Genomic DNA, 23,382 nt, shown 5'->3' with positions numbered 1-23,382 from the left:
GAGACAGACCAAGGTAGGTAGAGAAAAGTCAGGCCATAGGCCAGCCCTCCATCTATAGTTTTGCTAGGACCATCAAATAGTAGAGGTGAGCCTACGGAAGAATATTTTGAGTAGAGAGATCATTAAGTGGAGATGTTTCTCATCCTTGGTGTTAATCTTCTTAGTATCAACACAGAAATCACTAGGCCTTCTCTTGAACCCATAGGTTAGCAATCTTTTCTATTTCTATGACCACTGAGGAAAGATAGTACTACCATGACCAATCCCATTCCCTCCCTCCCCCGGACCTGCGTCCTGTCAAAGCTAATCTTCTAGAAGTTCACATTCAGAATTTTTTGTAAATCAAGTCTCACTGCCTAGGTTTGTTACCTAAGAGACTTGTGACCTGCACATTTTCATGATTAATTAGTTGTTTATTTGGGGCCCCTCATTGGATCCAACAATGCTCCGTGTTCAGGTGTATTCCATATTCTTAATAAAGCCTGATTCCTTCAGAAATTCTCAATCCTACTTACCCTGATTTAGTGTTTGTGAGAGTAATCAGTTCCAGGGCACATAAGTACCTTGTCAACATGCAGTGTTCCACACTGACTCTGAAAGGATCCTTGTGGGCATCAGTAACTTCAGAGTCACTGCCATCCAGTGCTGGGCCTGTTTGTCATTGTTTTTAAAAGACCATACTCTAGGGGCGCCTGGGTGGCTCAGTCGGTTAAGCATCTGACTTTGGCTCAGGTCATGATCTCATGGCTCATTGGTTCGAGCCCTGCGTTGGGCTCTGTGTTGACAGCTTGGAGCCTGGAGCCTGCTTCAGATTCTGTGTCTCCCTCTCTCTCTCTGCCCCTTGCCCACTTGTGCTCTGTCTCTCGCTCTCTCTCAAAAATTAAAAAAAAAAAGTAAAAAAGACCATATTCTAGTGTCTCATTACCATGTTTAGTGCCCTGCTCTCCAGGGTCACCAATTCCTTGATACAAGAAAAAGAATCAAAACATTTTGTGCATCTACTGTCAAGTGCCATCATTTTTATCTTATTTGAAGTCAGTGAGATGAGTCCAAATAATCTCTTATTTAATCTCACCTTCCTTAGAAAACTTGCAAGGCTTGGGAAGGGAAATGATAGTTTTAAAAAAAGAAAACCTAAGGGGCACTAAACTCTAAGCCATCATAGTCTTTTTGAGAGTAGACTTACTCCCCATGTGAATACATAAATATAAATATGTAATTTATTTGTTATGTATCCATGTATATATAATATATATGTATATATGGTCATGTATGTGAACATATTTGAGAGCAATGAAAAAGGGTGGCATGGAATTCCAGAAGAGAGACACTTTGGAGCCAACTAGAATATGACACATTCACATTGTTTCCTAACAAAAAGGGAATGTCTCAAAAATGAAATCAGTCTTCATAAGCAGAACTCTTAGATGTCTCATTCCACTGCTCTCACAATTGCCCTATCTCTTGTGAACTTTATGAACCACTGAGTACCCATCCTCTGAGAAGGCTTCCTCTGTTGTCTAATTCACAGTGTTCAAGTTCTCAGGGTGCCTTTTGACTAGAGTCTTCCTTATGGCCAATTCCTTGAGGAATTAATCCAGCTTCATTTCAGTACCACACAGGGACAGTTGTTCCTCTCTAACTAACTTATTTTAAATCATCCTCTGAATGAGGAAATTCTCTGTAGGACCTCACTGTCTCTAATTGCTTCCCACTTGTAATCATCTTTGAAGGGAAACATCTGCCATTGCCTTCAGGGTGAGTGCTTGGTTTTGTTTTCTTTTTCTGGTGTCTCAAAGCACTCACCTCCCTCTCCTTTATTTGGGATTGTGTAGGTGAGGTATATTGTGATACCTTTTCCCCTGCTGGGAACAAAACTCACATACTTTAATCGATGGACAGTCAGTGTTGATTCGCCTCTTAGATTTCTATTTGTCCTGCTGACATTGTAACCATTTACGAGCATTTTGCTTACATTCTCTTTTCTTTCTTGTTTTAAATAGAAATTTTAAGTGGAGAGGAACCAAGTCTTTCCCCTGATTATTTTAAAATCTAAGAAAAATAAACTTGCTACATCTATGTAACCTCATTAGCTGTGGCTGCCAAATGATAAGATGTTAAAAACTTACTCTGTGTGTAATATTGTCATAGAATGGTTAATGTGGAAATAAACAAACCATGGTTATGAAATTCACATTTTGCTGATAGTTTACTGAACCAAATTAAAAAGAGAAAGGTTTGTAATATTAGGTATTAATAGTTTGGGTACTTATTGTTGCAAATCAAAGACCAATGAGTTTTAAAGCTATTCCATATAAACTATTTTACATATACAAAAGCCATTTCTTCAAAGATATTAAGCAAAAATAAGAGAAAGTATTTTAAAAAGAGGTAGGAAGATATATATAAAGTGGAGATATGTCTTCAAAATGAAATCATTTTCTCGACCATTTAAACCTTTTTTTTAAGTAATGCTGCTCTTTATGTATGTATAAACTCAGACATACAGATTTGAATTAATTGCAATCTTTGGTTCCTGACACACTCTCACCATTGATCTATGTATGGTCTCCTCTTCATACATATGTATGCACATATTTTTAATAAGTAATAAATTAAGAAGTTAATTAATTTAACAAATTTAATAAATCCCTACACCCATCATGAGAACTAGAATTTTATTTTTAAAAATTTTTTAAAGTGTATTTTTATTTATTTTGAGAGAGAGACAGGGAGCAAGTGGGGGAGGGGCAGAGAGAGAGAGAGAGAGAGAGAGAGGGAGACAAACTCCCAAGTAGGTTCTGTGGTGTCAGCACAGAGCCTGATGGGGGGCTTGAACGCACAAACCATGAGATCATGACCTGAGCCAGAGTCAAGAGTTGGAGACTTAACTGACTGCATCACCCAAGTGCCTGAGAACTAGAATTTTAACAGTAACTTATATATCTCTATGATCCTCCCCCACCTGTTCCCCTTCAACTTCCATTCAAAGTAACTATTATCCTGGATCCCTTGCATTTCATTCCCTTGTTCTTTTAAAAATAAAGTTTTATTTTATAAGTTTCCTTAAAAATGGTCTATTTTTGTTGTTTTTAATTTTTTAAGTATATCATATTGTATATGATGTTCTGGAACTTTTTTACACTAAATATTATACCATATATTATATGAACATGACTCCATATTGTTAGTTGTAGATGTAAGTTTTTATTTCTGTGTTTTGACTATTTTAAAGAATGCTGCCTTCCTAATAGATCTTGATGGCACATTATAACCAAACCCAAATGATTAACTATCAAAAAGCTGGTTTGTCTTTCTTTGAAGGCAAAGAGAGAGGTTTGCTTAGTTTTCAAATGCTCCCAGAAGTGAAGACAGAGCTTTGATATTTAGATGGGAGTTAAGAGTTTGGGGGAAATATTGAGTCTCTTTGAATGCTCATATGCCTCTAACAAAAAGAGTAAGAAAAACAAAAAGATAAATAACCAAATTCAAACAAGTTGAATATTTTTTATCCTTCTATACAAGTCCTCTTTGAAGGTATATATAATCTAAATTTCATGTTAATAACAATGATTTTTAAAAGACTTTATTCTCCTATGAGATTCACCTATTTATGTTTACTAATGCTTAGAGAATATGTTGCATATATCACAACTATTCATTCTGTCAGTCACATTAACTGCTTGGAATCTGATCTGGTCTTCCTGCTTCCACTCACTCATCCAGGCCCACTGCCTATGAAATTATTTGAGGCTGCCTTAACTTTGAAACTATGGTGGGAAATGGAAAAATTTCTAATGATTGTGCCAGGACTATTATCTTCTGATTCTCCTGATATTATTAACCTCAGGGTGCTATATCTAAGCAGAGGTCAGGGGAATAGTCTTCTTTCTACTACTATCTCATATCCGGATTCCTGTGTGCTGCCCAAGAAGCCCTCCTTGTTGTCCCAGTGTCAGGATTTGCTAGAAGTCTCTCTTTCCTTAAGTCTCAGAAACAATTCCATGACATTGTGCTAGGAGACAGATGCTTGAAACAGACAGCTTACTGCCTTCTTCTGTATCCCATCCCATTCTCCTCTTTCTTGACAGTCAACCTTCCCCTTGTTAATCAATTCATGCAACTAGATATCTTCAGACTGCCCACCGTGTCAGCTCATTACATTTTCCTGTGTTTGCAAGAATCTCAGTGGAGGAAGCAACTTGGGCTCAAGGTAGGGTGGGACGCCTCCTTAATATTGCTTACGAGAGCTTTAATATGCAGTACTATAGACATTACATTAATACTATTCCTTCATCTTCACGCTCTCACCAAATAAAAAGATCATCAGAGAAACAAATAGATCTGAATAATTTCCAATATCTCATTAAACTTTTTAGTCATCATCCCTCTGGGCTTAAAAATGTGAAGAGAGAAAGAAACTCAAATAACCCCCCACATCTCCACTTCCCACCAAATCTACCACACCTGCATAGTGTCTGGCGTGTAGAAAGCACTTAATCCCTATCTGATGAATGAAAGGATGTGCAAACCCTCCCTGCCCATCTACAACTTAAGATTCAAGGAACATGAAAGCAGCAGAAGTGGGAAAAAGGGAAGGAAACAAATTTAAACTAGCAAAAATGACTAGTTCACAGTGCCCAGAAATCCTCAAACACTTAAATGCAGGAGAGGGTCTGATAGTTGCCGAAGTAGAAGCAGAATGCCATTGTTCTCTTTTCTTCCCCACCTCAAGCTCTGTATCCCCCTTTGTGCAACCAGTAACTGGTTTGGGAGAGGATGTTTAACAAATAATTATAGGGGTGGCTGGGTGGCTTGGTCGGTTAAGCGTCCGACTTCAGCTCAGGTCATGATCTCACAGTTCGTGAGTTCGAGCCCCACGTCGGGCTCTGTGCTGACCACTCAGAGCCTGGAGCCTGTTTCAGATTCTGTGTCTCCCTCTCTCTCTGCTCCTCCCCTGTTCATGCTCTGTCTCTCTCTGTCTCAAAAATAAATAAACGTTAAAAAAAATTAAAAAAAAAACCAAACAACAAAAAACAAGTAATTATAACTACAGCCAGCTTTGCCTTTGTTCTAATTTCTCTAAATTCTTATTTATCCTACTCTACTTTGCCTAGTGTTTATTCTCAACATAATCTATTTCACCACAGTATTCATGAACATATGCCCTTTAATAAGCAATGGCATGATTGCCTTGACAGAGAAAATGAGGAAACATCTCCTTTTCTAGAGCTCAAAATGATGTACTACAGAGTAAAATGACCTCTTATATCTTTATACAATATAAATGCTTAACAACTTTTTTTTTTAATATTAGCTGAAGTCTTACAAAAGGGAAGAACATAGAAACTAATTGGGTCTTGGAGATGACAATAAAGCTGTTCAGACAGCCAACCCAGAGGACATATCCCTGCTTCCTCTGGGATAGCCCAAATCGGCCAAGGTCAAATTTACAAAAGAAAATGCAGGTGACTTATTTGTGACTTCTAGTCAAGTGCTCTTGAAACTCAAACCATTTTGGTTATTTTTGTAACATATTAGAAAGCATATTTCATCCCCCCACCCTGCCCCTCACCCAATAAAGCATATTCCAAATGTCTTCAGTTGAAGGTCCTAGCTTGTCTCCCTATACCTATTTTGAAACAATAAAGTTTTACATTTGTAGGCTGGATACGGAGAAACCCTCATTTTCATTTTTTGCATTACAAAGCTATGTCATTCCTTGTGAGACACTTGAGCAATTTAAATTTCCTTTTAGAACTTACAGACATTGGTGGATCAAAGAACCTGACCTTAAGCAAACAACTTCATAAGTTCGATTCTAAAGGGATTAGATGCTAGTTCTAGAAGACTCCAAGAGCTTGCTTTGCCAAGCCTAGGAATATTTTTGCTTTCTATTGGGTATACTATCTTCTCCTACATTCCTTGTCCAAATCTTATACCCAAATCACACATTCATTCTTTTAATGGTCTATATTTCACCCATTCTAGGATTTCTCCATCATTTCCAGGCTCATCTATCTTTATGTCACTTCCTACAATAATGAGGTGGGGCTCTTCCCAGTCCCAGATACCACTCTTTTCTATCTCTTACTCCCAGATGACTGTGGTTAAAAATAACAGTAAACTAACTCCTAAAAAATACAATATCAAAGGATTTGAAGACTGGAAATATTTAAAAAAAAAAAAATTTAGTCCACTATCTCAATTATACTTTGGTCATGAGGTTCGAAGAATCAAGTAGCTCGTTCAGATCATACCTAAAAAGTAGATCCTTCCCACTAAACAACATGACCTTCACATGACTTCACAAAGAGACTGCATCTTTGTTTTAAGCTAACTTCAGTTACCGAGTTATACAACTTAACCAATCAAATACTAGATGTTTGCAGAAACTCATAGAATAACTAAATAAATATAAAATAACACTTCACTTGTTTGTAGGCCTCTTCCCAATTTGAATGATGTATACCCAGCAAAACTTAGAAACCAAAAAAGACCCTAATGATATTCAAATAACAATTTTAAACCCTAACATTTATAATGTCTATGTACTTCCTATGCCAAATACTTTACATGTCTTGTTTATGAATCCTCATGACATTCTTATGAAATAAGTACAAGCATATTAAATATAAGAAAATTGAGCATTAGAGAGGTTAAAGGATTTGCTTAGGATTACTACCACTAAGTGATAAAGATGGGATTTGAATGATAGTCTCATCAATTCCAGAATCCATAGTCTTAACCACTATGCAAGTAGTTTGCTTATAGCACTCTCCGTGAGATGTTGAGGATTTTCTTTACTGTTGATTTACATACAAGCTTATTTTTTGGTCCAGAAAAGATCAGGAACTACAGGAACTACAAATTAAAAGAAGTAGGACCCTGTACCATATAATAGCAGAAGAATCGACTGACAGAGCAGATTTTCAGAAGATACTAGCCGAGGTGATTTTGAATTTCTGAAAATCTCCCCATAAAAATATATGGAGCAACAACAATGGCAAAACCAAAAATCCATAGACAGCACCTCCCACAAAACTAGGGACAAGCTATTTTCACATAAGCTGGTAGAGTCAAACCACCTGAACTGCTTTATCGGCATGTATGTAAGAAGAATTAGGGGGAAGGGAATAAGGCACATGATGTTCCTAAGATAGGGGAGCCCCTAATCAGCAAAACAACAGTGGGCCATTCTGAGAAAAGTAGCTAAAACAGACAGCAGTTTGGCAGGTTCCACATTATGCATTAGTACAAGGAGACTGCGCTACAACAGAAGTTTGTACAGAAGAGAAGGCTGTGGTTCTGTAGTAAAACAAACAACAGAAGAGGGAACTTAGGTCTATGAGCTAGGGAAGCTAACCTGGCCCACTTCTCCTTCCAGAAGTTCAGAAAATCCATTTTACTTGAAGTGAAAAAGATCACAGTGGAATTCAAAACAAAGGTATCATAGGAAAAACAAAGTGGGGTGGAGAAACATTGTCCCTACAGACAAATAGCAGAGCAGGAAGATACATCAATCAGACCTGGGTATACTGTAATATCGTATTTTGAAACAATTTCTTAATTTCTTACAGAAACCAATAAAATGATGGACAGTATGATAAACAACATAAATCTGAATCAGGAGAACACCAAAATTGGTGATTGAAGAGGTGATTGAAGAGAAGGATGATTTGAAGAGAGTTGACAAAATTCAGGAAAGAATTAGAATAATAGAAATAATTATTTCAGAAACGCAGACTAAATTATGTGGTATACAAGAGTGAATATACGCAATGATAACTATTTTAAGAGACCTATCAGATGGAAAACTATTCAAACAAAATGGACAGGTTTAGAAGATAGAAAATCTAACACACATGTAAATGTGTATGTTTAAGTGTATATAATAGGAGTTGAAGAAAAAAAAAACAGCTGAATACAACAAATACTAAAAACCACTAAAACAAGAAAAACTTGTTTTATCATTTCTCTGAAATAATAAAAAATATTTAAAACTGCATTTTGAAATGGCATGCTTCATATCTGGGAAAAACAACCCAAAACAGTTAATACCACGATGTATTTTACTAAAATTACTGGACTTTCAAGGAAAAGAAAAATTTGCTGGGCATACAGCCAAGGAGACAAGACACCCATAAAGGTAAGAAAATGATATCATCATCATATTTTCCAACAGAAATTCTCTATTCCAGAAGACAATGGAGTAATAAATTTATGACTTTCAAGGAAAGTATGAGTAAAGAACTTTATACCAATTGAAACTTTTATAAAGGCCTAAAAGCTTTTAGGATAAGCAAGGACTCAGAGAATACTGTTCCCATGAACACTTCCTGAGGAATGTGCTAGAGAATAAACTTCAGATTAATGCATGGTATAAGGAAGTAATATATGGTATGAAGAGCCTACATTCTGTAATGATGTAGATTCACTACAACTATCAAAATGTGAGAGAAGAGAAAAGTATATGAAAAGCAGAACAAGCAGAACAATTTCTTCTAGTAATTGGGTAATTATGTTAATGTAACTGAGAGCCAGGACTTTTGATATGAAAGAAATGAGGCATTTATTTAAGATTAATAAGGTTAGCAAAAACTCTATAGCTTTGTTATGGACTGAATGTTTATATCCCCAAAAATTCATAGGTTGATTCAATGCACAGAGTTTGGAAACGTAATATTGAAGACTCGATATTATGGTATTTTGAGATGGAGTCTTCGGGAGGTAATTAGGGTTAGATTAGATTAGGGGGTGGGGCCCTCACAATGAGATTCATGGCCTTATACGGAGAGAAAGAGATTTCCATCCCCTAGCCCCCACTTATGCACCAAGGAGAGACCACATGGGAACGTGGCAAAAAGGTAGCAGTATGCAAGCCAGGAAGGGTTGTCACTAGAGCTCAACTACGATGGCACTTCCAGTCTCCAGAACTATGAGAAAACACATTTCTGTTATTTAAGCCACACAGTCTCTGGTATTTTGTTATGGCAGCCCAGGCTAAGACAACTCCAAAATATGGTCTGGATAATATTCTAATGAACTTATAATACATTTTATCTTTAAAATATACGTATATGTAACCTAAGTTCTGCACATTGAATCTGCATAGAAACAATGACAACCCAGTAACAACTAAATACCTGTTATCCTCATTGTTCTCTGTATTGTTTTCCACTGAAGGAACCAGAGTCCCTTAAAGAAATAGCTAATTGGGGGCGCCTGGGTGGCGCAGTCGGTTAAGCGTCCGACTTCAGCCAGGTCACGATCTCGCGGTCCGTGAGTTCGAGCCCCGCGTCAGGCTCTGGGCTGATGGCTCGGAGCCTGGAGCCTGTTTCCGATTCTGTGTCTCCCTCTCTCTCTGCCCCTCCCCCGTTCATGCTCTGTCTCTCTCTGTCCCAAAAAATAAATAAAAAACGTTGAAAAAAAAAATTAAAAAAAAAAAAAAAAAGAAATAGCTAATTGTATATATAAGAAAGAAAAAATGCAATGTGAGTTAGAAGATCTGGCCATGACAGAAAGCAAGGAGGCCATCAGAGGCTCCTAAGATTAAGTCTAAAGAATTCAATAAACAACTTCAAGAGGCTCTCACTGGTGACAGTGGAAATAATTTGAACAGTAGTAAAAATAATAACTGGAAAACATACATACATTCATTTTGTTTATGTTTAAATTCATATATTCATTTTTATCTCTTGAAGAACCCTCATAGGTCCCGAAGGATATTAGGAGCATTTCATTATTTTGAAAACAGTGAAATAAAGAAAAAGAACAAAGCATTTATCATATCTTCCTACATAAACATCAAGCAAATATTTAATGAGGAAAATGTTCTCTTTAAATAATATTCCAGATAATAAATGAAGAAGAAAAAATAGAAATTTCACTCTCATTAATACTAAAAAATCCAGGTAATGATCATCAGTGGTTGGTAACAACACAAAAACAGAGACAATCAAATATCATGTACCCCCAATTAAAAAAAAAAAAACAAAAAACAAAAAACACACCACCTAGTAGTTTTGCAAAAAAAAAAAAAAAAAAAAAAGGATTAAACCTGGATTTTATCAATTTTCTAGATAGAATCAACAAATTTCAGGGGAAACAGGGGACAGAGGAACATGTCAAATGACACTGCAGAGATACAACTAGCAAAATCCAGACTATGGGAAACTACAGAACATAAAATTTGTTACCTTCAATAAAAAGACAAGGGAAGGGGAACTTCTATAAATAAAAGAGACATACTAAAGAATCACGATGTGTGAATATCATTTAAATCCAATTCAAAACTATGTATTTATAGTCTCACATGTCTCCACTGAGGTAATAAGCACAATGCAGGCAACTTTGACTAAATTGGGGGGAGCAAACCAAGAAAATACAAGGAAAAAAAAGTTAAAATTTTAAAATAATGTGTAGTAATATATGCTAAGAAGAGTACCTGGCATACAGGTAAATAACTAAGTATTAGTTAATATAATGAAAACAGCTAACAAATATAGCCCTCACTGTATACCAGACGGTGATCGATCTGTAGTTTATAAAAATATTATGACATCTAATCCTCAAGTAACTCTATAAATAGGTACTGATATCAGTTTTATTTTACACATGAGAAAACCAGAGCACACCTGCATTAAGTAGCTTGTTTGGGATGGGCTAGTTAATGGTGAAGCCAGATTGGAGGTCAAGGAACCTGGTATCAGAACCTATACTCTTCACCACTGCATGATACTATTTCTTATAATGATTGTTAGCATGCATTTTCTCAGGGAAGGGACGAGATCAAATTTTTATCTTATATTTTCTATATTATGGTACTTGTTGGATGTAAATGAATTAGATTCAGCTCTGATCACCAGTCCCTTATGCTCTGGGCCAAGGGAAAAGTGAAGCAAGAGACCGTTCTTTCTTCTCTCCCCCAACAGTGGAGCTGGAAATCAGAGGACTTTCAAAACTAATTTTTAGCAAAATAGTAAAGGTCAAAGTCAGAGTACTTTTTCCTAAATGGGTTGTTAAAGGAAGAAGTTACGTCAGATAGGTCAGGAGCCAAAGTGCACATTTCTATCTTATTTACTATTTTCTGTGATAAAGTTGTTTCATTCGCCAATAAGTGTGGGTTGGAATTCTTCAGAATAAATATCAAGTTGAGATATGAAGTAAAGATAGAATGCAATGCCTCCTTCAAATAATCTTCAATGTTTGAAGAAGCACATTGATATGTTTATCCACATCTGCCTTACCTTCTACCAAGGCTGCAAAACTAGGAATTCTATTTAATTTATAAAATACAGTATTTGGTATTTTGTTGCTGTTAATCAAGATTGAATTTATTTTGCCAATAGCTGAAATAGAACCAACTGTATTTATGGAAAATAGAGTAAATACTAATTTTTAAAGCTTGTCTTCCCAGTAGGGGGAGCTGCAATGCTAGCTGACTAGGACAAACCAGCCTGACTCCATTTCCTTTCTAAATCTGAATACAGTAATGGACTTACTCAAGTTTAACCTAGAGATGTCTTGCCCCAATATTTGTTTGGTACATTGGTTCTCAGCCCTCCGTGTGAGTCAAAATCATTTAGGGTTTGTTTTGTTTGTTTGTTTGTTTGTTTGTTTTAAGTTGTGGAATAGTTCAGGATACCTTAGGTAATGGTTTTTTGGGTTTTTTTGTTTGTTTGTTTTTTTGTTTTTGTTTTGTTTTGTTTTTAAAGTACTCCCATGACTCTATTTTATAGCCAAGATTAACAAGCCCTGGCCTGGTAGAGGAAAGAAAACACATTCAGAAGGACGTAGAGGAGCAGTAATACCATAAAATAAAAGCCTTTTATAACAAGCATTTGTGAGTTTCAGCATGTAATCCAATAGTATAAAGCTTAACGAACTGCAAACAATGTTTTTCACTTATAAAAACATGGTTCTTTTTTGCCTAATATTCAGAAAGTAAGAAATTTGGGTTTTATATTTTAAAAATATCTTCCTCAGGCCTGAAATGTGTTGAGTTTTCAAGAGCAACCTTGTGTGACAGGTAATATGTTACTGTGGACCTTCCACTGCCTCTTGCCTTTTCCAATCAATTGAAGTTTGCCAGAGCAGCAAATGAATATAGTCATTTCTAGAAGCTCTTTTCAGTAGTGCATAACATGCACTTTTTACTTTCTGCAGCTGTGAAAAGACAGACCTTTGCCACACAGAGAAAGGTGATATTATTATAAGTGCATGAGATGAAAATGGCAAGAGTGCAGTCACTTCAGAATTAGCCTCAATTTCCACCTTGGTGATGTGGTTATCGTGGTTGTGTAGGAAACACCCCAAATACCGTTCCCATCATGACATTGCCAACAGAGGCTCACTTACTGTGAAGCTGATAAAACATAAACTTCAGGGTCTCTCGCTAGCACAGTCCATCCTAAGGCCACATGAGAAGCCCCTAGAAATATGTAAAACAAACAAAAATTGCAAAATGTTAGATATTTTCACTACAGTTGATTAATACTACTGACTTTTTCCACTCAAATTTCTCATCTATCACACTTCCCCTTATATTGGGTGGTGTTGGAAGAGCCACAAGCATTTTGGGGATCTGGCTGAGATTTGAGGACAGCTCGTTTGGCTTAGTGGGATGTATGTATGTTGTTTGCAGGCATTTCCACATAAGTCATTGGTAGCAAGGTCTCCTATGTTAGTAAGTAGCAGAGCTAGGATTCACACTTGGCTTTCTCTGACGCTATAATGGTCTTATCATTTCCATTAGACCACCCTTCATATGATTAATGATCCACCAGTAGACCTTTTTATGATCGTTTATCTCTAAGCTGCTGCCAGGAAGTGATATTATTTCCCTACTCCTCTCTGGCTCTGAGACTTTTTTTTTTCTTCTTTTTTGCCTCTTGGCCCCTCCTGTCTTAACCTGAACACTATACTCTATCCAACAGGGCTGCTCACCTTTGCTAGAATATAATTTTGCCCATTCCCTTTCTTTGGCTAATTATTATATTTTACTGGTTCTTGTTGATCTCTTGTTGATTCGATAAAAAAAAAAAAACACTGACACTGACAAAGAAAATATAAAACACATCACTACAATGAGGACATCAATAACACATAGTTAATGAGTACCAATTCAAAGAGTATTTACAAATAATCATTATACACACACCAAAAACTCTTGAAATCTTATAGTTCATATATGAAAGATATATGAAAGAGGTTATCCCAGATTTGACAACAATCCTAAACATTTACATGACATTTCTAATAAGTTATGAATTTGAGGGAAATTTTTCTAACTATGAGTCATAAAAAACGAAGTTTTATTGACTACTCTAGAAGAAAAATTAAATTATCTTTCTATCCTATGTATAAAAGATGTTTTTGCATAATTGCCTTCATATGAAAAGGCAGTATGAATTGTTAGCATGTTATTTTTCTAGATGTTATAACGTTCATGTTATGTGTCAGCTTTGTGAAATTTGTAATTTTTAAGCAAATATTCACTTTTGTAACTTGATATTTTACATATAATTATGTATTCCTTTTTTAAAAGGGGGCCCCCTAAATTTTGTAATCATCAGTCTCACGAAACTTAGAATTACCCCTGAATGACAGTAAAGTATTAGTTAATAAAATATGTGGTATCAAGTTAAATGAGTCTGTCCATTCACTTCACAAACCCAAAATTTCATTACTTGATAAATTTTAAATTTTAATTTTTTTGAGGTTGCAAGAAGGGGAGGGGCATGGAGAGAGAGAGAAACCCAATCAGGCTCCATGCTGTCAGTGCAGAGCCCGATGTGGGCTCAGTCCCACAAACCATGAGATCATGACCTGAGCCGAAATCAAGAGTTGGACACTTAACTGACTGAGCCATCCAGGTGCCCCAAGTTTTAAAATTTAATATCTAATGGAGTGTTTGCCTGGTTGCCTATTGCTATTTCTAAAGCTACATATCTTTATCTACTTCCTATAGTCTCTCTCTTTACACACAAAAAATAAATATCCTGAACAGGTACCATTGTGGGTGAGGTAGGCAGTTATTCCAGATGCACAAACATCTTAGATAATTTTGAGTAACAAATGGCTACAATCTACCTGAAAAAGAAATCATCATGAATACCAGAATTTGGTACATTAGTTGTTCTCTAAAGTAAATACAAATGCCATAAAAATATATTGCCTCTCTTACTACCTTCCCCTTACAACTGACTGATTCTTTGGATGGCCATATATTAATAGTTAATATTATAAGGAAAAAAGAAATACCTTCTTACAGAAACAATAAGAAAATAGGACTAGGTAATAAAAGGAAGAAAATATAAGAAATTAAATATTTTATACATGGGAAAATCGGGAAAAGTGTGCATATATAAAAATACTTATATGCATTCATTATAAATGTATTGATATAAAGGTTGTTTAACAAATAATTTACAAATAATATTAGAATACATTACTTTATGAATGGATAAAGATGATGTGGTATATATATACAATGGAGTATTAGTCGGCAGTCAAAAAGAATGAAATCTTGCCATTTGGTATATATATATATATATATATATATATATACACATTACTTTATGTAATAAATGTAGTAAAATATGTATATATATATATACATTATTTTATGAATGGATAAAGAAGATGTGGTATAACGCCAGATCCCCAGCAACACAAGCCTGGCAGTGTGCAAGTAGCCCAGACGGGACACGCCACCCCACAGTGAATCCCGCCCCTAGGAGAGGGGAAGAGAAGGCACACACCAGTCTGACTGTGGCCCCAGCAGTGGGCTGGGGGCAGACATCGGGTCGGACTGCGGCCCCGCCCACTAACTCCAGTTATACACCACAGCACAGGGGAAGTGCCCTGCAGGTCCTCACCACGCCAGGGACTCTCCAAAATGGCCAAACGGAAGAATTCCCCTCAGAAGAATCTCCAGGAAATAACAACAGCTAATGAACTGATCAAAAAGGATTTAAATAATATAACAGAAAGTGAACTTAGAATAATAGTCATAAAATTAATCGCTGGGCTTGAAAACAGTATACAGGACAGCAGAGAATCTCTTGCCACAAAGATCGAGGGACTAAGGAACAGTCACGAGGAGCTGAAAAACGCTTTAAACGAAATGCAGAACAAAATGGAAACCACGATAGCTCGGCTTGAAGAGGCAGAGGAGAGAATAGGTGAACTAGAAGATAAAGTTATGGAGAAAGAGGAAGCTGAAAGAAAGAGAGATAAAAAAAATCCAGGAGTATGAGGGGAAAATTAGAGAACTAAGTGATACACTAAAAAAAAATAATATACGCATAATTGGTATCCCAGAGGAGGAAGAGAGAGGGAAAGGTGCTGAAGGGGTACTTGAACAAATTATAGCTGAGAACTTCCCTGAACTGGGGAAGGAAAAAGGCATTGAAATCCAAGAGGCACAGAGAACTCCCTTCAGACGTAACTTGAATCGATCTTCTGCACGACATATCATAGTGAAACTGGCAAAATACAAGGATAAAGAGAAAATTCTGAAAGCAGCAAGGGATAAACGTGCCCTCACATATAAAGGGAGACCTATAAGACTCGTGACTGATCTCTCCTTTGAAACTTGGCAGGCCAGAAAGGCTTGGCACGATATCTACAGTGTGCTAAACAGAAAGAATATGCAGCCGAGAATCCTTTATCCAGCAAGTCTGTCATTTAGAATAGAAGGAGAGATAAAGGTCTTCCCAAACAAACAAAAACTGAAGGAATTTGTCACCACGAAACCAGCCCTACAAGAGATCCTAAGGGGGATCCTGTGAGACAAAGTACCAGAGACATCACTACAAGCATAAAACATACAGACATCACAATGACTCTAAACCCATATCTTTCTATAATAACACTGAATGTAAATGGATTAAATGCACCAACTAAAAGACATAGAGTATCAGAATGGATAAAAAAACAAGACCCATCTATTTGCTGTCTACAAGAGACTCATTTTAGATCTGAGGACACCTTTAGATTGAGAGTGAGGGGATGGAGAACTATTTATCATGCTACGGGAAGCCAAAAGAAAGCTGGAGTAGCCATACTTATATCAGACAAACTAGACTTTAAATTAAAGGCTGTAACAAGAGATGAAGAAGGGCATTATATAATAATCACAGGGTCTATCCACCAGGAAGAGCTAACTATTATAAATGTCTATGCGCCAAATACCCGAGCCCCCAGATATATAAAACAATTACTCATAAACATAAGCAACCTTATTGATAAGAATGTGGTCATTGCAGGGGACTTTAACACCCCACTTACAGAAATGGATAGATCATCTAGACACACAGTCAATAAAGAAACAAGGGCCCTGAATGATACATTGGATCACATGGACTTGACAGATATATTTAGAACTCTGCATCCCAAAGCAACAGAATATACTTTCTTCTCGAGTGCACATGGAACATTCTCCAAGATAGATCATATACTGGGTCACAAAACAGCCCTTCATAAGTTTACAAGAATTGAAATTATACCATGCATACTTTCAGACCACAATGCTATGAAGCTTGAAATCAACCACAGGAAAAAGTCTGGAAAACCTCCAAAAGCATGGAGGTTAAAGAACACCCTACTAACGAATGAGTGGGTCAACCAGGCAATTAGAGAAGAAATTAAAAAATATATGGAAACAAACGAAAATGAAAATACAACAATCCAAACGCTTTGGGATGCAGCGAAGGCAGTCCTGAGAGGAAAATACATTGCAATCCAGGCCTATCTCAAGAAACAAGAAAAATCCCAAATACAAAATCTAACAGCACACCTAAAGGAAATAGAAGCAGAACAGCAAAGGCAGCCTAAACCCAGCAGAAGAAGAGAAATCATAAAGATCAGAGCAGAAATAAACAATATAGAATCTAAAAAAACTGTAGAGCAGATCAACGAAACCAAGAGTTGGTTTTTTGAAAAAATAAACAAAATTGACAAACCTCTAGCCAGGCTTCTCAAAAAGAAAAGGGAGATGACCCAAATAGATAAAATCATGAATGAAAATGGAATGATTACAACCAATCCCTCAGAGATACAAACAATTATCAGGGAATACTATGAAAAATTATATGCCAGCAAATTGGACAACCTGGAAGAAATGGACAAATTTCTAAACACCCACACTCTTCCAAAACTCAATCAGGAGGAAATAGAAAGCTTGAACAGACCCATAACCAGCAAAGAAATTGAATCGGTTATCAAAAATCTCCCAACAAATAAGAGTCCAGGACCAGATGACTTCCCAGGGGAGTTCTACCAGACATTTAAAGCAGAGATAATACCTATCCTTCTCAAGCTATTCCAAGAAATAGAAAGGGAAGGAAAACTTCCAGACTCATTCTATGAAGCCAGTATTACTTGGATTCCTAAACCAGACAGAGACCCAGTAAAAAAAGAGAACTACAGGCCAATATCCCTGATGAATATGGATGCAAAAATTCTTAATAAGATACTAGCAAATCGAATTCAACAGCATATAAAAAGAATTATTCACCATGATCAAGTGGGATTCATTCCTGGGATGCAGGGCTGGTTCAACATTCGCAAATCGATCAACGTGATACATCACATTAACAAAAAAAAAAGAGAAGAACCATATGATCCTGTCAATCGATGCAGAAAAGGCCTTTGACAAAATCCAGCACCCTTTCTTAATAAAAACCCTTGAGAAAGTCGGGATAGAAGGAACATACTTAAAGATCATAAAGGCCATTTATGAAAAGCCCACAGCTAACATCATCCTCAACGGGGAAAAACTGAGAGCTTTTTCCCTGAGATCAGGAACACGACAGGGATGCCCACTGTCACCGCTGTTGTTTAATATAGTGCTGGAAGTTCTAGCATCAGCAATCAGACAACAAAAGGAAATCAAAGGCATCAAAATTGGCAAAGATGAAGTCAAGCTTTCGCTTTTTGCAGATGACATGATATTATACATGGAAAATCCGATAGACTCCACCAAAAGTCTGCTAGAACTGATACATGAATTCAGCAAAGTTGCAGGATACAAAATCAATGTGCAGAAATCAGTTGCATTCTTATACACTAACAATGAAGCAACAGAAAGACAAATGAAGAAACTGATCCCATTCACAATTGCACCAAGAAGCATAAAATACCTAGGAATAAATCTAACCAAAGATGTAAAAGATCTGTATGCTGAAAACTATAGAAAGCTTATGCAGGTAATTGAAGAAGATATAAAGAAATGGAAAGACATTCCCTGCTCATGGATTGGAAGAATAAATATTGTCAAAATGTCAATACTACCCAAAGCTATCTACACATTCAATGCAATCCCAATCAAAATTGCACCAGCATTCTTCTCGAAACTAGAATAAGCAATCCTAAAATTCATATGGAACCACAAAAGGCCCCGAATAGCCAAAGTAATTTTGAAGAAGAAGACCAAAGCAGGAGGCATCACAATCCCAGACTTTAGCCTCTACTACAAAGCTGTCATCATCAAGACAGCATGGTATTGGCATAAAAACAGACACATAGACCAATGGAATAGAATAGAAACCCCAGAACTAGACCCACAAACGTATGGCCAACTCATCTTTGACAAAGCAGGAAAGAACATCCAATGGAAAAAAGACAGTCTCTTTAACAAATGGTGCTGGGAGAACTGGACAGCAACATGCAGAAGGTTGAAACTAGACCACTTTCTCACACCATTCACAAAAATAAACTCAAAATGGATAAAGGACCTGAATGTGAGACAGGAAACCATCAAAACCTTAGAGGAGAAAGCAGGAAAAGACCTCTCTGACCTCAGCCGTAGCAATCTCTTACTCGGCACATCCCCAAAGGCAAGGGAATTAAAAGCAAAAGTGAATTACTGGGACCTTATGAAGATAAAAAGCTTCTGCACAGCAAAGGAAACAACCAACAAAACTAAAAGGCAACCAACGGAATGGGAAAAGATATTTGCAAATGACACATCGGACAAAGGGCTAGTATCCAAAATCTATAAAGAGCTCATCAAACTCCACACCCGAAAAACAAATAACCCAGTGAAGAAATGGGCAGAAAACATGAATAGACACTTCTCTAAAGAAGACATCCGGATGGCCAACAGGCACATGAAAAGATGTTCAACGTCGCTCCTTATCAGGGAAATACAAATCAAAACCACACTCAGATACTACCTCACGCCAGTCAGAGTGGCCAAAATGAAGAAATCAGGAGACTATAGATGCTGGAGAGGATGTGGAGAAACGGGAACCCTCTTGCACTGTTGGTGGGAATGCAAATTGGTGCAGCCGCTCTGGAAAGCAGTGTGGAGGTTCCTCAGAAAATTAAAAATAGACCTACCCTATGACCCAGCAATAGCACTGCTAGGAATTTATCCAAGGGATACAGGAGTACTGATGCATAGGGGCACCTGTACCCCAATGTTTATAGAGGCACTCTCAACAATAGCCAAATTATGGAAAGAGCCTAAATGTCCATCAACTGATGAATGGATAAAGAAATTGTGGTTTATATACACAATGGAATACTACGTGGCAATGAGAAAAAATGAAATATGGCCTTTTGTAGCAACATGGATGGAACTGGAGAGTGTGATGCTAAGTGAAATAAGCCATACAGAGAAAGACAGATACCATATGGTTTCACTCTTATGTGGATCCTGAGAAACATAACAGAAACCCATGGAGGAGGGGAAGGAAAAAAAAAAAAAAAAAAAAAAAAAAAGAGGTTAGAGTGGGAGAGAGCCAAAGCATAAGAGACTGTTAAAAACTGAGAACAAACTGAGGGTTGATGGGGGGTGGGAGGGAGGGCAGGGTGGGTGATGGGTATTGAGGAGGGCACCTTTTGGGATGAGCACTGGGTGTTGTATGGAAACCAATTTGACAGTAAATTTCATATATTAAAAAATAAAAAAAAGAAAAAAAAAAGAAAAAAAAAAAGAAGATGTGGTATATATATACAATGGAGTATAAGTCGGCAGTCAAAAAGAATGAAATCTTGCCATTTGGTGTATATATATATATATATATATATAAATAACCTCAAGAGCACAGATAATAGTAAAATGTGTAGAAACAATTAAGCAGTGATAAGTTTTGAGTATTTATTGCCTTTGTGTTTTTTGTTTATTTTTATTTGAAAGAAAGAGAGCATATGAGTGAGTAGGAAAGGGGTAGAGAGAGAGAGAAAGGGAGAGACAGAATCCCAAGCAGGCTCTGTGCTGTCAGCGTAGAGCAGGATGTGGGTCTTGATTTCACGAATCAACTGTGAGATCATGACCTGAGCTGAGATCAAGAGTTGGACACTTAACTGACTGAGTCACTCAGGTGCCCCTTTTTACCTTTGCTTTTAATTTAATTGATTTCATGACATTTATCTGATTTAATTTTTAATATCAACAGTTTGTAAAACTCTTGAAAATTTAACAGCTTCCACAAGCCAGTATATGCCAGCTGTAGTATACCATTGTGATTATTACATAAATAAATGAGGAAACACAAAAAGAAACTTAATGTTAATGTACTCAATCAGTATATAGTTTGGAAATCTACTCAGTGCCAAGCATAGGAGAAGAATTATAGAGAAGAATCAGCTCTAATGTTTGCTGTAAATAAAGTCACTGTATCATGTGAGCCATAGAAACTTAAGCAAGAAACTAGGCCACATAATGAAAATTGTTACAATTCTAGTATGTAAATAATGTTATGGTAATCCCTTGGAGAAAGCAAGTTTCAAGATAGTCCACGGAGTAAATTGGTTATACTGAATTAGAGAAGAACACAAAGTGAAGGAAATAACATGAACAAAGGAGACACATAAGACCATGATAAGTGTAGTGGGGAAAGGCTGGGCTAATGAAGAAAAAAATCATCTGAAATCAGTGCATGGATTAGACTTTAGGGAAAATAAATTCAAGAAAAAATATTTTAAAGTTAACAGAGGTTACTAAAAATGTTAAATAAATTTCCAATTTTGGAGCATTAGGAGGGAGAGTAATCTAAAGAAGAATAAGATATTCTAGCAAAGAGACCTGAAAAGAGAAAGGAGAAATTCACATGAAGACAAAAGATTCATGGTCAGTTGCAGTAAATAACCAATTACACAGAGAACCCCAACAAATGTTGGATTTTGAGCAATAAATGTTTTGATTATTAAAGGAAAAATACATTTTCAGAATAAAAGGATTTTATTTATTGGAAGTGTGAAAATATACTAAAACTTTGCCCCAGTTTGCCTTCCTTAGTCTTATTTTCTGTATCTTGGAGACTTTCCTATTGGATCAAAGATGATATAACTTTAAAACAGGTTTTTATGTCTTTTCCTAAACAAAAAAAGGTAAGAATGGCTATAGAAAATTGAAATGTTAAGCACAGATGTCAAAACGAGAGGAAGAAAGGAGAGAGATAGGGAGAGAGGGAGAAGGAGATGGTGGCAGGGAGGGAAGGAAGGAGGAAGAGGGGAAGGGACAAAAAGAAAAAGAATTCTGCTACAAGAACACACTATCAAAACGTTATCAAGAATTGATGACTATTTCAAAGTTCTGAAGTAAACTCAGGTTGTGGAATCTCTGACCTCAGTTTCACAATATCAGTCCCTCATGCAGAGGAGCAAATCCGAAGTCGGGATGGAAGCATCTGTTTCAGTGGATGAGTTCAGTTTGCAGCCCTAAGCTGTCTGCTCTCTTTTCTTACTACAGCCTCACAGGTGGCTCACTCACAGTTGACATCTGTCAGGCAGGCCAAATTCATTCAAAACAGTTTAGACATGAGACATGCTCAAAGATGGGAACCAACTATTTATTTTAGCTGTCTTGATTAGACACTAATTGACCATTTTGGTTGGCAACCTTCAACTCAATTCTCCTGAACAGAGTGCCCTGAACAAAACATTTTGTTAAAGCATGTCATTGGGATAATTCATGTTACCACTAACATATGTTATATTCTATTTCCCTCTCTCTCCAGGTTTTTGGCTTCCTATGGATACCAAGTTGTTACTCATGGTTCAGTGTCCTAAATGGCAACCTAGGAACTTAGAAACAATGTAACCTCAAGAAATAGCTTATTTTTACAAAGTATCTCAGATTTCAGATGAGGGCAAAATGTGCCTAATCTATGAGTTACAGTGGGTATATGAAGTGTTTAAGACAATGATTCTGTATTAAGAAATATTTAAAAGATGCAAAAGTTATAGTAGCTACAATGTTCTAACTAAGAAATCATGAGGTCCAAATAATTAAGAATTAAGGCCCAAGGTAACCCATGGTCAACAAGACAGAATAAGAACTAGAATATAAACAGAAATTATTTCTGGCTTGGCCTTCAGAGACTGAGGAGTCATTACATGGGACAAAAGACTCACTTCCCTTTGGAGAATAAATTATATGGCCAAACTTTTACCCTCTATTTTCCAGTGATACATATTTGAAAAAGTCATTTTAATTTCCCCCTAGCTTCATAACAATCTTTATTATTATTCCAACTTTGTTCATTTTGGTGTTTGTAAATTTTTTGAACAAAGTTGAGAAGTGCTAAATTAATCTGTGGCAGCTTATTTCTAGAATATCTAAAGGCAGGAAATGCCTACACACTTGGGGCTCTTCCATCCACTGTATTACTTACAAAGAGATCAAGAAAAGATGATACAACCTGCTAAATAGACATGTTTAGGAGGTTAGAAAGAGAGCTATTGTCAGATCCTGTCTGATAAAGCAGTTCGAGAGGAGGACTGAACAAAGATAAGAAGCCAAGCCACACCCTTCTTCTAGTCCAAGTATCCTGGAAAGGAAGGATCATCTTCAGGAAACCAGACAACAGGAAGCACCAAACTAAGTGCAGATGCCTTCTGGGGCCTGTCAAGTCAATCCAAGTCAGAGAGGGAAGTAACCCATTTCATCTGTTAGACATTGAAAGAAACAGGCTCCATATGGCTTGGATGGTTGGAATGGAGTCTTTGAATTAGTAGTAGATGAAAGGTCTTAAAGCCCTTTTTATTCTTAGAACCACCAAAACTTATATTACACGTCCTAATTACCGTCCTAATTGCTTTCCCACTTAGAGGCCCTGGAACCTTGAAATCTGTGGTTCTGGATTCAGAACGGGGGAGTGACATCAAGGAAGCCTAATTAAAAACAAGGGAAATTTTTCTAGTTTCTCATTCTTCCCCCCAACCCCCTGCTAGCCCTTCCAAATTCCTCTCCCCTTTTTTGATCCAGCGCAAAGAAGGTTCAAATCAAAAGGATAAATTGTTCAAATAACCTATCAATAATGAGGTAGTAGGCTTAAAAGGAACATCTAGGTTCTAAGCTGAAGGATTCTCGAATGTGAAGTCTGAAGGAGGGTACAAGTTCAGGTCTAAAAGTAGTTAGGTAAT

At 36.7% G+C, this 23,382-nt stretch overlaps 1 long non-coding RNA gene across 4 annotated transcripts in view; it reads right to left on the bottom strand.

Moving 5' to 3' along the window:
- LOC122218161 overlaps window positions 1-23,382 on the bottom strand; it is an 81,149-nt gene that overhangs the window by 42,506 nt on the left and 15,261 nt on the right. For all 4 annotated transcript variants that reach the window (XR_006201902.1, XR_006201900.1, XR_006201903.1 and 1 more), the window contains exon 2: window positions 12,361-12,433. This is a non-coding gene — a long non-coding RNA (uncharacterized LOC122218161). The remainder of the gene's footprint in view (window positions 1-12,360; window positions 12,434-23,382) is intronic.

The sequence above is a fragment of the Panthera leo genome, chromosome B1, assembly GCF_018350215.1.
Source record: "Panthera leo isolate Ple1 chromosome B1, P.leo_Ple1_pat1.1, whole genome shotgun sequence".
NCBI classification, from domain to species: Eukaryota; Metazoa; Chordata; class Mammalia; order Carnivora; family Felidae; genus Panthera; species Panthera leo.
Note: the sequence above shows the minus strand (reverse complement) of the source record. Positions and strands in the feature narration are given on the sequence as shown.